Genomic DNA, 16,544 nt, shown 5'->3' with positions numbered 1-16,544 from the left:
TTTCTAACTTAATCAAACCGAAGTTGTTAACTCTCGATATATCGATAGCCCCTAACGTACCACATCTGAATAAAAATTTAGAATCAATTTTTTTCTCCCACCTTGGTTGGGATGAACACTGGCAGTTTCCATTTGCGACGGCTTCCAACAGTACTGCAGGTGTGGTGGCTCTTCGAAGCAGCATCCCACGCGTGCAAACCAATCGTGTCTTCACCTGTGGTTACATATACTTTAAGTACTTGGGCCATGCACGGCTCTGCTTAAAAAGAATGGTTTGTTGTAGTCGTACGGTGGAGACGCCCACGTCCGTGTTCATACCATACAGCTAATTCGCTGCGAATAATAAACTGTAGCTGTGAGCCTGCAGTCAAATAATTTACGCATTGGCTATAATTGTGAGTTAGCGAAATACACATGAATACAAGATAAACGTTAAATGATAAATGTAATAACAAGGGTTCTATGCTAACGTCTGTAGTTGATGTAGACGACAGGGAATTATGTTGAATAATGTTTATTCAAGAAAGGACCTTTAAAATAAACGGCAAGTAGTCCTACGATATTCAGTTAAAATACAGACAGAAAGTAACCCTATAAAAAGCAGTAAAGTTACGTTGCGAGCGTTACGAGAATGGCAACAAAATCCCAAAACTAAAGAATCATCAAAGATATGTGAAAACTTGGTCCGACAATACACGAAATGTTCACCTGCTCAAAACAGTTCAAAGTTCAACATGACGATTTACAAAATAACACATCCGAGATGACAAGGAGGAACTCATATTATATCTATCCTCAGTTCCATAATACAAGCGAAGAAATTAGAGTCCTACAGTGGAGTATCATTCAGATCTCTCGAAACATAAAGCTCTTTTGGAAGTTAATCGCCCAGAATCAATCACTTACACGATCTAATAATACTCGTTACCAAATGTAGGTCTGCTTCTTTCCAGAACGAACATAACTGCCCAGAATCGCCTCCTTTAGCTCTTGATTCGAAAAGTCCCAGTCTCCAACTGACTCTCTTAGTATTTCGCTACTGTCTGTTTTTCCAATGACTGAAGGCTGTCCCTATCGAAAACACATTGTGCTTAAATTCTACAGACATGATTTGAGTCAACTTGACCACTTCTCGGACTAAAATAATATATTACAACAATATTTAAATAAAAAATGTTATAAATATTCGGTCACATGCAGATAATTCACAATAATTACAAATAAAGGTTTCTTCATAAATAAATTAAGCTAGTATTTTTGCGTAAATGCGCTCACGTGAAATAACAACGAATTGTCGTTAAACTTGTTTAAACAATTGTTTATGCCTTATTGACGGAAGCGTCTTTTCGTTCTCTTTTCAGTTCTGGTGTCCGCTATCACATCGGGTCGACCACTTTTAAACCGACACAGTTTTTTAATAGCACTTGCAATCAACATTTAAATAAAGTTACTGACAAAATAGTGAACTGTTCACTAATTAACTACACATGTATGACAACATGTGAGGTATTCATGCTGCATTCATATGCTGTGGAATTATTGTGAATAGGATGTCCTGACAAACATTTACACAATAAAAAAGACATAAGTCACCATAAGTCAATAAATAAAACAGATACAAGTGACAGTTTGTTGAAATAATATGAAACATTTAAAAGTTGTTAATTCAGAGGTTCATTGCGAATATGTTTAGTCACTTCAGTTTTAAAGATATTGAAAATATTGTTGTCATTGGATGCGCCTCAATTTTCTGAGATCGCAAATGTATTCAGACTTGCTTTAATGCTTGACTGTAAATTGTTATAGATTCTCAAAGAACTGTCAGAAGCCATCTTCTAGCATCTGTGACACTCCACCAGTTTTGATGCATGTCCTGTACAAAGGCTATACGAACAACAGCCGCTCAAATTTCCAGCTTTGGGAATTATCAATTTCTGGCGACACTGCTTATCTTTCTACCTAGACTCGCCCATATCAGTCACCTAGCCGGACCTTCTGTGGCGTACCCTGAGCCCTAGGCCCATTAGCGTTCAGCCGTACAACGAATTCATCTTACCGCGTACTGATAGGGGGCTGCCGATTAGCTCGCCTGCACACGCGTAATTGTACACGTTCAGCACGTAATAGTGTTGACTCACTGTCCGCAACCAAGATCGCTAATGCAAGATAATGCAGTGGCCCTCCATCAATGGCTTGAATGCTGATGGTGAAATAATTTTTTTTCGCCGGTATTTGGGTGACAGGATTGAGATGTTATGTCGACAACGATGTCGCTGGAGCCGACAGAGAAAGGATCTGGTCACCAGATCACGCACCAGTGCCTTTGATTAAATGCCAGACTGCTCCAGGAGTGTTCTGGAGGGTGAACAAGTGACTCTGTTAATGGTGATTTGTTTGTTGGATGGAGACATACAGTTCAGCGGAGCCAAATGTGTTAATCGAGAAGACCAGAGTAAGTGCCCACATTGAGTTTAAACCACTCCATGTAAGTAGGCTGTTTAGGTTTTCTTATTGGTAACGCCACGTAGCGCTCTGTATGAAAAATCACTGGCTGTGCTCTGTGCAGTCTGTGGCTAGTTTGCATTGTTGTCTGCCATTGTAGTGTTGGGCAGATGGATGTGAACAGCGCGTAGCGTTGAGCACTTGGAGGTGAGCCACCAGCAGTGGTGGATGTGGGGAGAGAAATGGCGGAGATTTGAAATTTGTAAGACTGGATGGCATGAACTGCTACATATATTATGATTATTAAGGTAAATACAGTGTTTGTTCTCTATTACAATCTTTCATTTGCTAACTATGCCTATAAGTAGTTAGTGCCTTCCATAGTTTGAATCTTTTATTAGCTGGCAGTAGTGGCGCTCGCTGTATTGCAGTAGTTCGAGTAACCAAGATTTTTGTGAGGTAAGTGATTTGTGAAACGTATCGGTTAATGTTAGTCAGGGCCATTCTTTTGTAGGGATTTTTGAAAGTCAGATTGCGTTGCGCTAAAAATATTGTGTGTCAGTTTAAGTACAGTCGTATATAATTTTTCAAAAGGGTATGTTTCATATGGCGACCCTGCCAGGATACCTCACTGGAATCTACTGATTTTTTCTCGTAGTTTGTGTAATTAGTGTAGCTTTTGTTTATTGCTAGCGCGTAATTATAGAGAAAATTTCCTTTGTAGTTGTAGTTTTTCATTGTTGTACAGTAAAACAGTCGTGGCATGCATGTAGATTTGCAGCAAGTATTTCGCAGCTGCGCTTGCAATTAACTAGATATTATTTTCAGTGCTATGTTAATGTGTTCCCTTATTTTTGCTCTTCAAACTGTGTTTTTCTGTGTTGTCGTGTGAAATATTGTGACAATAATGGCGTGTGAAAAACGTAATACTAGGCTCCAAAGTAAACTGAGAAATTACAGTGAAGACGAAAGCAGTGTGTTAGCGCCATCGTGTAATGAATTAACTAATGTTCAACACAGTAATTTGATAATTGTGCATAGGGATATGCAGCGGGTGGCAAACAATGGCGTAGGCAGTGAAACAATTAGTGAACAGGGAAGCATTATTGATCGATCGCTCAGCAACAGCTCGCCTCAGGAATCCGAAATGACAGGACACAATTTTGCAAATACTGTAGATTCAGGTTTTGCGTCCTCACCGTTTTCTCAAATAAGTCAAGACACATTTTCTGCTTGTCAAAATGTGAATGTTGCCGGTGCAAACGCACTGCCGAAAAGAGTAGAGGAACAGATTCCAAACATTAATGCATTGTTATTACAGCTAATGCAACAAATGGAACAAAATCAGAGACAAACACAGCAAAAGCTTCAAAAGTTAGACACAATAGAACAAAATCTTCAAAAGTTAGACACAATGGAACAAAATCTTCAAAAGTTAGACACAATGGAACAACACCAGAGACAAACACAGCAACAGTTAGACGCAATGGAACAAAATCTTCAAAAGTTAGACACCGCACTTGAACAAACACGTGAAGATTTAACTACTGAGTTAGATAATATCGAATCGAAATGTCAAAAAGTCTGTAATGACGTAAAAACACAAATTTGTGAGCATTACCAACCTATTCATGAAAATGCATTACAGAATCACGAAGCAGCCATAAAAGAACTGCAAACTATTGTTCATGAAAATCACGACACCTTGCAAGCTAAAACTGACTCAGTTGCATCTACCAATTCGGTTATGCAACTTGCAAAAACTCAGGAAAACTTAAAGGACACAGTAGATACCATTTCAACACAAATGGACACTCTGAAACTTGGTTCAGAAAAACACACAGAGGAAATAATTTCTCTAACGGATAAAGTAGCCAAACTTTCAGATCAGTTCACTAACTTATCTACAAAGGTATATGATGATCTGAATGACACAAGACCTGTAGCCATCACTGACACAGAAGAGTATGAACAAATTAAGAAATTCAAACAAAATCAGAATCAAATTAATACGCAACACAAAAGAGAAATCTGGGAAGTACAAGATCAGTTGGCACAAGTAATACAAAAATTACATATTTCAGAGGACACTGGCGCTCCAACATGGGAAGAGGGACTTAGAAATACGGAACAACCACAAAATAATAACACAGGACACTTCGGAAATTATTAAAGAAATTCGCAAGGTAAACCGAATTTTGAGATGGAACCGCCGAAACGAAGTAACAATGACCGACATGCGACTCGCCGACACGATGATTTTGACTATAAGCTGTTCTTTACTACACGTAAATCCAAAACATTTAAGAATTCTGGCAACGACATTCATCCACAAGCGTGGCTTCAACACTCCTCTCATTGTTTTCCCCCCAACTGGTCATTAGAGCACAGATTAGAATTTATGTGTGGCTATTTGGAGAATGAACCAGCTGTAAGAAAGCGACCGATCATTCACGATTGTCACAGTGAAGGAGAATTTTATCATGCCTTCCTCTCAGCGTATTGGTCTCAAGCTACACAAGACCGAGTAAAACATGGCATCATGATGATGAAACCCTTTGAACAATCTGAACTTTCCAGTCTTCAAATATTTTGAAGACATGTTGCACAAGAATCAGTACCTGTCAAACCCATACAGCCGCTCAGAACTCATCCGCATTTGCTTAATCAAATTACCTGAACATTTACGACATATTATTTTGGCAGGACGTTGCAAAGACGACATTGAAGCTTTTCAGGGGCTCTTACAAGAACTGGAAATCGACACTGACAATCGCCGAACGCAAAAACAGGAGCACAACAATTACAGGACACATCCGTCACAATTCCGCGACGAAAGAAATAATAACTGGACACGACAAGGCTATTCTCACAACACAAATTGTGACCAAAACAGACACCATCCGTATGACAACCGTTGGCAGAATAATATTTACAGAGAAAGATCACTTTTCCATAGTAATGAATGTGACAGAGACAATCATAGAAACAGAAAATATGGGAACCAAAATAATTATTATCAAGGGAGACAGAATAACTTCAGACGCAACGGTCCACCACGCAGTTACGATTCCGGGAGAAATTCTCCACCACATGACAGACGAACAAGAAACTATGTAAACTACCGACAAAACGACAGACCTGAATTCCATCAGAACTGGCGAGCTTCAAACAGGGTAGATCCTTCTCGTCAAGGTGAATTTGTAGAAGTTAGGTCTCCTAATCCCAATAACGACGCGCGCCAACAAAGGAATAGGCAATGACTCATACCGCTGGCAGCCACAAAACGTACGTATGAAACTAACAACGCAGCTGCCGTAGCTAGTAATTACGTAAAAATGGAAGACATTAGGGACATCTTACTCCAAGAACACGACGTAAAACATAACAACATTGCATATCCTGTGATTCACATTACAGTAAATGACGTAAAATTTACGGCAGTACTTGACTCTGGCAGTTCCATTTCAGTAATTAGTGAAACAGCCTTTAGCAAATGCAACAAATCGAACGATTGCCCCACACTTCCGTTACGTAAGATTAAATTACAAGGTGCAATCTTTGGAAAAAGTGTAGATGTACGCCAACAAACCAACTTAGAATTCTTTTGTCAAAGCCACAGCTTCTCTATGAACTTTCTTATTGTTCCATTATTGTCGACAGAAATTATACTGGGGGTAGACTTTTTGAATGAATACAAAGCAATCTTAACCTTTCACGATGCTGAAATAAGTTTAGACAAAGAAGGTAAGTCAGTAGCTTTGAAATTTGAAGATTGGCTCTCAAACCATGACGAAGAAATTAATCGGCTTTACCGCCTGTTACACAACAGTTCGGAATTTTCGTCGGAACTTGACACTAACAATCACTCTGCAAGTACTGACAGGGATGATATCGACGGCGCATTTGATACTAATGAGTTAATTCAGAATAAAATTCAAACAATTGAGAATTGTAATGACACTGATAGGCAAGACCTTTTTGAGATTTTACAAGCACATTCCACAGTTTTCACTCACAAAACAGGAACAATCAAGGGATTTCAATACCAATTTCGTGTTCGTGAGCATACTAAATTTTGTGTTGGACCATACGTAATTCCGGCGCATTATAGGGACTGTGTTAGAACAGAAGTACAATCTATGCTTGATGAGGGCATTATTGAGCCTGCAGTAAGCTCATACAACAATCCATTACATGTTGTTGAGAAGAAAAATGGATCGATCAGGCTTGTCTTAGATTCGAGACAAATCAATACTATCACATTCCTGAAACAGACAGGCCGCAAACGTTGGAAGAACTACTTCTAAATTTTAATGGTGTAAAAGTGTTGTCTTCCATTGATCTCAGATCCAGCTTTTATCAGATCGAACTTCATCCAGAATGTAGAAAATACACAGCTTTCCTTTGTTTCGGCGTTTGTTATCAGTTTCGGAAACTTCCTTTTGGTTTGAACATTTCTTCGGCAGCATTCATTCTCGGGCTAAATTCCATATTACCTGAGTTCTTAAAACATCACATCACCTTATATGTGGACGATATTCTAATAGCAGAAGCTTCATGGGAACAACATAATCGCATCCTCAACAGTTTGTTACGTATTTTTGCAGAATCTGGAATTACAGTTAACTTGGAAAAGTCTGAATTCGGTAGGTCAAAGGTGAGGTTCTTGGGACATATTATTTCTTCTGAAGGCATTCAGCCGGATCCTGAAAAGTTAGAAGCAATCAGAGCCATTCCAGTTCCATCCACAAAAAGACAAGTCCGCTGTTTTCTAGGTCTCGAAAATTTTTACCGTCGTCTTCTGAATATTCAAATCCTAGTTACACCAGAACTTTGTTCTCTCACTGGAAAAAATACTATTTGGAACTGGGACGAACAAGCACAGTTGGAATTCAATTCTTTGAAAGAATCGCTACTTAACGCGCCAATACTAGCTCATCCAGATCTGTCACAAGATTTCTGCCTTAGCACGGATTCTTCTAAAGTCGGTCTTGGTGCCCATTTATTTCAAGAAGCCACAGAAAATGACACTACCGTTCAGAAAACCATTGCTTTTGCTAGCCGAGTGCTAACAAAATCTGAAAAAAATTGTTCCGTTACTGAATTAGAAGCTTTAGCTATCGTTTGGGCGTTTAACAAATTCCGTTTCTTTCTTTCTGGTAAGCACGTAAAAGTATACAGTGATCATCGTGCATTACAATTTCTTATGTCTTCAAAATTAAATCATGACAGGTTAAAACGTTGGGCATTGTTTCTGCAAGAATTCCACTTCACAATAGTCTACATTCCCGGCAAGGAGAACATTGTTGCGGACGCACTGTCACGCGCAACGGCTGGGCTTGAGAAAAGTGACACAGAAGGCAACCTCGAGAAAAATTTCAGTATTCTTTACATTCAGAAAGTCACCTTTGAAAACTTCATCACCACATCTTTAAATGACATTGCTCATGAACAAGATAAAGATCCGATTTGGAAAGACATCAAAAGTAAATGGCACGAAAAGCCGCACATTCAGATTCTGCATTATTATCTGGTCAGAAACAACATACTGTTCAAACGCTGCACTGTTGATGACAAGCTATGGGTACTTTGCACTCCTGACGATTTTGTTAATAAGCTCATTTGGTACATTCATTTGAGCTATGCACATTTTGGTCCACGAAAATGTTATCGTATTATTCGGACGACTTGTTATTTTAACAATATGGAAAAGAGAATTCGAAGAGTCTTGTCTACTTGTAAACTTTGTCAAAAGGCGAAACCATCTACTATCTCACATCGTGCTCCGTTGTTTCCTATTATTCCTTCTAAATTAAAAGAATTTGCTGCTGTTGATCTCTTGGGACCCCTTGTCAGAACATCGAATGGATTTTCGTACGTTCTAGTCGCTGTTGAACTTACTTCAAAATTTGTTTCTTTCACTCCGTTACGTAAAGCCACTGGACGGTCTGTATCCAACGCCTTTATTAAAAATTTCTTACGTGAAGTTGGACACGTTAGTAAAGTCATTTCAGATAACGGAACGCAATTCAGATCTGCTGTTTGGTCACGCATGCTTCGGAATCATAAAATCAATGTTGTGGTCTTCAGTCCTGAGACTGGTTTGATGCAGCTCTCCATGCTACTCTATCCTGTGCAAGCTTCTTCATCTCCCAGTATCTACTGCAACCTACATCCTTCTGAATCTGCTTAGTGTATTCATCTCTTGGTCTCCCTCTACGAATTTTACCCTCCACACTGCCCTCCAATGCTAAATTTGTGATCCCTTGATGCCTCAAAACATGTCCTACCAACCGATCCCTTCTTCTAGTCAAGTTGTGCCACAAACTTCTCTTCTCCCCAATCCTATTCAATACCTCCTCATTAGTTACGTGATCTACCCACCTTATCTTCAGCATTCTTCTGTAGCACCACATTTCGAAAGCTTCTATTCTCTTCTTGTCCAAACTAGTTATCGTCCATGTTTCACTTCCATACATGGCTACACTCCATACAAATACTTTCAGAAACGACTTCTTGACACTTAAATCTATACTCGATGTTAACAAATTCCTCTTCTTGAGAAACGCTTTCCTTGCCATTGCCAGTCTACATTTTATATCCTCTCTACTTCGACCATCATCGGTTATTTTACTCCCTAAATAGCAAAACTCCTTTACTACTTTAAGTGTCTCATTTCCTAATGTAATTCCCTCAGCATCACCCGACTTAATTTGACTACATTCCATTATCCTCGTTTTGCTTTTGTTGATGTTCATCTTATATCCTCCTTTCAAGACACTGTCCATTCCGTTCAACTGCTCTTCCAAGTCCTTTGCTGTCTCTGACAGAATTACAATGTCATCGGCGAACCTCAAAGTTTTTACTTCTTCTCCATGAATTTTAATACCTACTCCGAATTTTTCTTTTGTTTCCTTTACTGCTTGCTCAATATACAGATTGAATAACATCGGGGAGAGGCTACAACCCTGTCTTACTCCTTTCCCAACCACTGCTTCCCTTTCATGCCCCTCGACTCTTATAACTGCCATCTGGTTTCTGTACAAACTGTAAATAGCCTTTCGCTCCCTGTATTTTACCCCTGCCACCTTCAGAATTTGAAAGAGAGTATTCCAGTCAACATTGTCAAAAGCTTTCTCTAAGTCTACAAATGCTAGAAACGTAGGTTTGCCTTTACTTAATCTTTCTTCTAAGATAAGTCGTAAGGTCAGTATTGCCTCACGTGTTCCAACATTTCTACGGAATCCAAACTGATCTTCCCCGAGGTCGGCTTCTACCAGTTTTTCCATTCGTCTGTAAAGAATTCGCGTTAGTATTTTGCAGCTGTGACTTATTAAACTGATAGTTCGGTAATTTTCACATCTGTCAACACCTGCTTTCTTTGGGATTGGAATTATTATATTCTTCTTGAAGTCTGAGGGTATTTCGCCTGTCTCATACATCGTGCTCACCAGATGGTAGAGTTTTGTCATGACTGGCTCTCCCGAGGCCATCAGTAGTTCAAATGGAATGTTGTCTACTCCTGGGGCCTTGTTTCGACTCAGGTCTTTCAGTGTTCTGTCAAACTCTTCACGCAGCATCTTATCTCCCATTTCGTCTTCATCTACATCCTCTTCCATTTCCATAATATTGTCCTCAAGTACATCGCCCTTGTATAAACCCTCTATATACTCCTTCCACCTTTCTGCCTTCCCTTCTTTGCTTAGAACTGGGTTGCCATCTGAGCTCTTGATATTCATACATGTGGTTCTCTTCTCTCCAAAGGTCTCTTTAATTTTCCTGTAGGCAGTATCTATCTTACCCCTAGTGAGACAAGCCTCTACATCCTTACATTTGTCCTCTAGCCATCCCTGCTTAGCCATTTTGCACTTCCTGTCGATATCATTTTTGAGACGTCTGTATTCCTTTTTGCCTGCTTCATTTACTGCATTTTTATATTTTCTCCTTTCATCAATTAAATTCAATATTTCTTCTGTTACCCAAGGATTTCTATTAGCCCTCGTCTTTTTACCAACTTGATCCTCTGCTGCCTTCACTACTTCATCCCTCAGAGCTACCCATTCTTCTTCTACTGTATTTCTTTCCCCCATTCCTGTCAATTGTTTCCTTGTGCTCTCCCTGAAACTCTCTACAACCTCTGGTTCTTTCAGTTTATCCAGGTCCCATCTCCTTAAATTCCCACCTTTTTGCAGTTTCTTCAGTTTCAATCTGCAGTTCATAACCAATAGATTGTGGTCAGAATCCACATCTGCCCCAGGAAATGTCTTACAATTTAAAACCTGGTTCCTAAATCTCTGTCTTACCATTATATAATCTATCTGATACCTACTAGTAAAATCAAACCTGTTTTTATTTCATTGTACTCACCACATTGTAACCCGTCTGAAAGGATTATGAAAGAAATCAATAAGCTTTGCAGGCTTTATTGTCACAGAAAGCATCAGCATTGGGACAAATATTTACACTTATTTCAAAATGTGCTGAATGAAATGCCTCATGATTCCACTGCTTTAGCACCTACTCTTGTACTGAAGAATGAAGAATGACCGAACAGAATCAGAGAGCTTGCACCTTTCCCGAATACACGTAAACTTCGACACAAGGACATAATTGATTTGGCTATTAAAAATATAAAATCTGCAGCAAACAAAAGGAGAAAACTACATGGAAAAGCAAATTGAAAGAAATTACACATTGGTCAGAAAGTTCTCATTAAAGCTCATTCATTATCACATAAGAAGAAACACTTGAGTCACAAATTCTTTCTAGTTTACAATGGACCTTACAGAATCCGACGTATACCACATGATAATTGCATTGAAGTTGAAACTCTGCGTACTAGGAAGAGTAAAGGATTGCAGCACATTTCAAATGTAAAACCGTTTATTGAAAGATAATCTGTTTTTTAACTTTGTCTTTGCCATATAACTTTTCACTTTACATCGCTAGTATGCTTTGTCAGACTTAGAATCTGTTAACATGCAGCAATGTTAAATATCCAGTCAAGAACCAAGAGAACTTATTTAAACAGAAATTACGAATGCATTGTTATTGTGAACAGACGACACAGTGTTATTGTGTGTGTGCATTCTTGCTTGTTAGTTGCACGATTACGTAACGACTATAAGGCTCACATACTTAGAACATTTACCAGTACTGCTAATGAGATTTTAATGCAACATTTTGGTTTACTTGAAAATACATTCTGGATTTAAAGTACTTTCTGTGAGATACCACAGTAGTTAGTTTATGACAGCTACACGAGTTTATCACGATGCTACTAATGAGTGACAATTTACAATGTTGCATTGCGGTGTTTCTGTTTTATATCTGCACAGTTTTTCTGAATTATTCTGGAAAGTAAAACATGTTTTAGTAGTAACTTTTGTGGTATAACTACAATGAGACAGCCTCTTTCGTAGCACAACAATACGTTACATTATAGTACTTTCTTGATCACAGTAAGGTACGTAATAACTACGATATCTATACGCAAAGCATTTCACTTTCGTTTGTGATGAGGTAAGTACTTTGACTTCAGCAGAACTTTGGTTACAGAGGACGATAACTACGACACTTCCACAGAATTATCTTACAGGAAGACGCACATCTAGCGCTACAGGACACGCATTTGAGTGCTTAATTTTGTACTTAAACCATTTATTTTTCAAGATTTTTGAATTACAAAGAAAGTTTTCCGTGATACATTTCATTCCATTGCTGTAATCTGTAGCACCTGAGGGTATAATTACATTAATCCTCAGGGGGGTACACGCTTACTTTGTGTACCATGTGTGTGGCAAGCACAAGGAGCCCTAGTTAATATGGTATTTGCTTATACAACTTTACACATCGGTACCATATTTCTCCAACACAGAATTACACAGCTACCTGATTATTTAACAGAGAAACAAACATTTTTTTACTACATCAGTGGCACATGTTTATGCAATTACACAGTTGGGTAACTTCACACTTATGAAATTGTATTTTCTCTGTACTTTGTGAACTGTTCGTATTTTTTTTGGAACCATTGTGATACTATGAGAGCTTTGAATGATGTATTTGGTATGGGATCATGATTTTTAAAGTACGTTTGAGGTAGATGACACTCTTGAAATGAGCAGAGAATTTTTTTTAGGTTTTGACATTATTGCAGAAAGCTACGACGTTTTTGAGATTTGACTGAGGTGTTATGATGTTATTTTTACGACGACGATGTGTATTATGCTGTTGAGGTGTGTTTCTGATCAATAAGCTGATGTTATATGAGGAATCTGATTATGCTATGTAGTTATTATGATGAAATATTGAAGACGTGTTGATGAATATGAATATGTATATGTGTAATAAGGTAAGGAATAAGGAGTAGTGGTTAGGGACTCTGATTTATGAAAAGGATGTTGGAAACCAAGAATCGTACTTTAAGAGTTATGAAATGTGTGTAAATGCGTGAATGTATCACAATGCCGACGAAAATTCTTTGGACACTGTTATATCAATAGGATTTAGTTTCTACAGATTTGTAGCGCAAATTCTTGACCTGTGAAATATTTTAATATGAGACTGTCACTGTAGCGGAAACTGCTGTCGTAAATATTTCCATAAGAAAGTTAAGTGACCACCTGCACGTAATGCGTCGTGGGCACCCAGCTGTGTCAGACGCCTGGAGAAAAAGCCATTAGTGTGTGTCTTTTCAGAGGCACAGGTAGAGAAAAAAAAAGGGAGGCCATTATCGTCGCTATTGACATTCCTTTGTAGAAAGCATCGCAAATACGACACGCTCAAACTTGAAAACATGATTATACTGTGGAGCTCTTAATTTATGATATTTACTAAAATGCCTAATGAAACGATGAGAAACATTTCATGGCTATTGTCTTGCTAGCTGGGAGAAATACCATATGGCTTGCTTTATGTATTTATTTACTCATTTAGTTTAATATCAGCAGCATTGGTTAAAATAAAATTTAATAGATGTACTAATATAAATATTTTATGCCTACAGATCCAGTAAATAATTTTATGATCTATTCAAAAAAACGAAGGAGCATAAAAAGACATTTCCCTTCACAGGAATTGCATACGGAATTTTCTTTTCAACTACTTGGTAATTTTTTTGGTAGAATAACTTCTTGTGGTGCACCACTTTAATTACATAGACATTAAGATGTGAATATACATTTCCCTTGTCTGCATTGTTGTCTTTAATGTAACATTTTCTGCTTGAGCTATGTCATGTGTAGATATAAATTATTGCATTTGCTGCTGCTGTTTGCCAGGCATAGTGCTACTAAATTTCACTTTACATTACTCTGTTAAGCCCATTTTACTACTGATTTATTTTTCTTGTTTGCTGCTCATTGCCTTATATTAGTAGTAATATTGCTGCTTGCTTCACCAATTTGAATTTTTTTGTCCTTGCGGTTTGTGTTGATTTGTTATGTGCTGTTGCATTGCCTCGTCCCTTAGTTTAGCATCTGAGCTCAGTAGATTTAAGTTAGCTTAAGAAGGGGTAGCCTATAAAAGAATGAGTTGCGATGAATTTGAAGAAATGCACTGAGAGGCTATACAAGAAAAGTACAGAAAGCAGGTATAGATAGAACTTTTGGAAATAATGAAGAACGAAGGGAGATCTCCGAGAAGTAAAGAAAGTTTTGTTTGCAAAATACTGCAGTAAAACAAACCCTGTCCTTTCCTTGTATTATTCCGCTATATGTTTGTGTACCCTTGTGTATTTACGTTCTTCCTGTCTTTATATGTTTATCTGATAAGACTTATGTTGTAGAATTTTTCTAATACTCAGCTATATGAACTATGATGAGGAATACTGTTATCCTCAAATATAATTTGCATTAATAATATGTTATTTACTTTGTAAAGATGTTTAGACATTATTTATTCTGTTTTGTTTTAATGCTCATGTGTGAAGTTGATGTTTCAATAATTATTCTGATCTTTTATGTGTTTACTTATGTCATAATTCCTGTAACACTGATGTATATGTTTATTTCTATTCTGTTGTAAAGCCTGTACTACAAATGTTATCTGTATTGTTATGTTCTTTAATGATGTTTTCTGTATCTTTGTAATTGTATTCTTATGTTATAAAATTGTAATTGACACCAGTTCATCATATTATTAACTTGTAAGTTCCATTTCACTGTACACGTTTCTGTTGGTCATAGTATATGCACAATATGTGAGAAGTAGGGACTGTTAGTGTTTGCACATGTGTTAATAATTCAGCAAGGGACTGGATAAAAGCATTGCTGGTTCTAAGGACAATTCCAAAAACTTTGTGAGTGCACAAGTGGTGGTTATGGACTTGCTATATTATCTGCAAGACTCTTCAATGGTTATTGAGCACCTGCACAGTCACAACAGATGGCTGCTGGCCATCTCTACAAGTACTACAGTGGGTCTGCATCTTTGATGACCCACCAATACCATTATTTCTACAAGGACTGTAGTGGGTCTGCATCTCTGGTGGCCCACCAATACTGTAATCTCTAACAGGACTACAGTGGTCTACTCTGTGATGACCTACCTACCAATATTCTTCAAAACTTCGACTGACTCTGCTGTGGGTTTGCTCTGTTGTGGCCCATTACCTGTCAGCATGTCAAGAGTCAGCACTGTCTTTCCATTGGAAGGACAACACTACTTCTTCAAGACTGCATGGAAATCCACTACTTCCATGTGCATTTTCTTCTACTGCTCAGACTTTGAGAAAAACACTGCAATTTTACTGTGATGAATGATCAGGACTGTCTTTATGGACTGTGAGAAAATTTTAGCTTTTGACCAACATTGTATTAATAAGTGTGTGCATTTGATATCTTTCTTACTGTAATTATGAAACATTTTTCAAATCTGTATTGGCCAGTGCCCAAAACAATTTGTAAAATTTTTTGTATGGAGCATGTGGGCTATGTAAGTAGGCTGTTTAGGTTTTCTTATTGGTAACGCCACGTAGCGCTCTGTATGAAAAATCACTGGCTGTGCTCTGTGCAGTCTGTGGCTAGTTTGGATTGTTGTCTGCCATTGTAGTGTTGGGCAGATGGATGTGAACAGCGCGTAGCGTTGAGCACTTGGAGGTGAGCCGCCAGCAATGGTGGATGTGGGGAGAGAGATGGCGGAGTTTTGAAATTTGTAAGACTGGATGTCATGAACTGCTATATATATTATGACTATTAAGGTAAATATAGTGTTTGTTCTCTATTAAAATCTTTCATTTGCTAACTATGCCTATAAGTAGTTAGTGCCTTCCATAGTTTGAATCTTTTATTAGCTGGCAGTAGTGGCGCTCGCTGTATTGCAGTAGTTCAAGTAACCAAGATTTTTGTGAGGTAAGTGATTTGTGAAACATATAGGTTAATGTTAGTCAGGGCCATTCTTTTGTAGGGATTTTTGAAAGTCAGATTGCGTTGCACTAAAAATATTGTGTGTCAGTTTAAGCACAGTCGTATATAATTTTTCAAAAGGGGACGTTTCATCCATAGTTCACCATACTTTACGATGTAAAACATGGCAGTCCAATTTCTTACAACTATCCCCATTCATTCATATCAACAAACAGCACTTGACTACAGTGTCTTATAGAACAGTGAAGCACCCAAAAAGGAACGAGGAAACGAAATGAAACTTGACGAGTTGATAGGTTATGTGATGTTATTTCAGTGATTACAAAGTAGAATCAAATACACAAAGAACTTGGCAATATGTGCCCATTTATCAGTATGACACAGCACCCTATCGTGTCTAGATGCATGCATTGATTCAATTGCGAAGTTGCCCCCCCCCCCCCCCCGCCCCAGAAACAAGCTTACCTGCAACTGGTCCGGACATGATGTACAAGTGACAGAATTGAGGATCCTATTGGCCACGGGAGTATCTTAACGCCACGCAGACAGTTCATAAACACACTTCTATGTATGGAGGAGCATTGTCCTGTTGAAGAATGGAACCACAATACTGTAGGACGAGAGGTAACACACGAGGACGCAGGATGTACGCAACATATTGTTATGTCACGAGTTCTCCCACTTACTACCAGGCGTGACCTGAAATCATACCCTATGGCTCCCCACACCATG

This window comes from Schistocerca cancellata, chromosome 2 (genome assembly GCF_023864275.1).
Source record: "Schistocerca cancellata isolate TAMUIC-IGC-003103 chromosome 2, iqSchCanc2.1, whole genome shotgun sequence".
Lineage (NCBI taxonomy): Eukaryota > Metazoa > Arthropoda > Insecta > Orthoptera > Acrididae > Schistocerca > Schistocerca cancellata.
Note: the sequence above shows the minus strand (reverse complement) of the source record.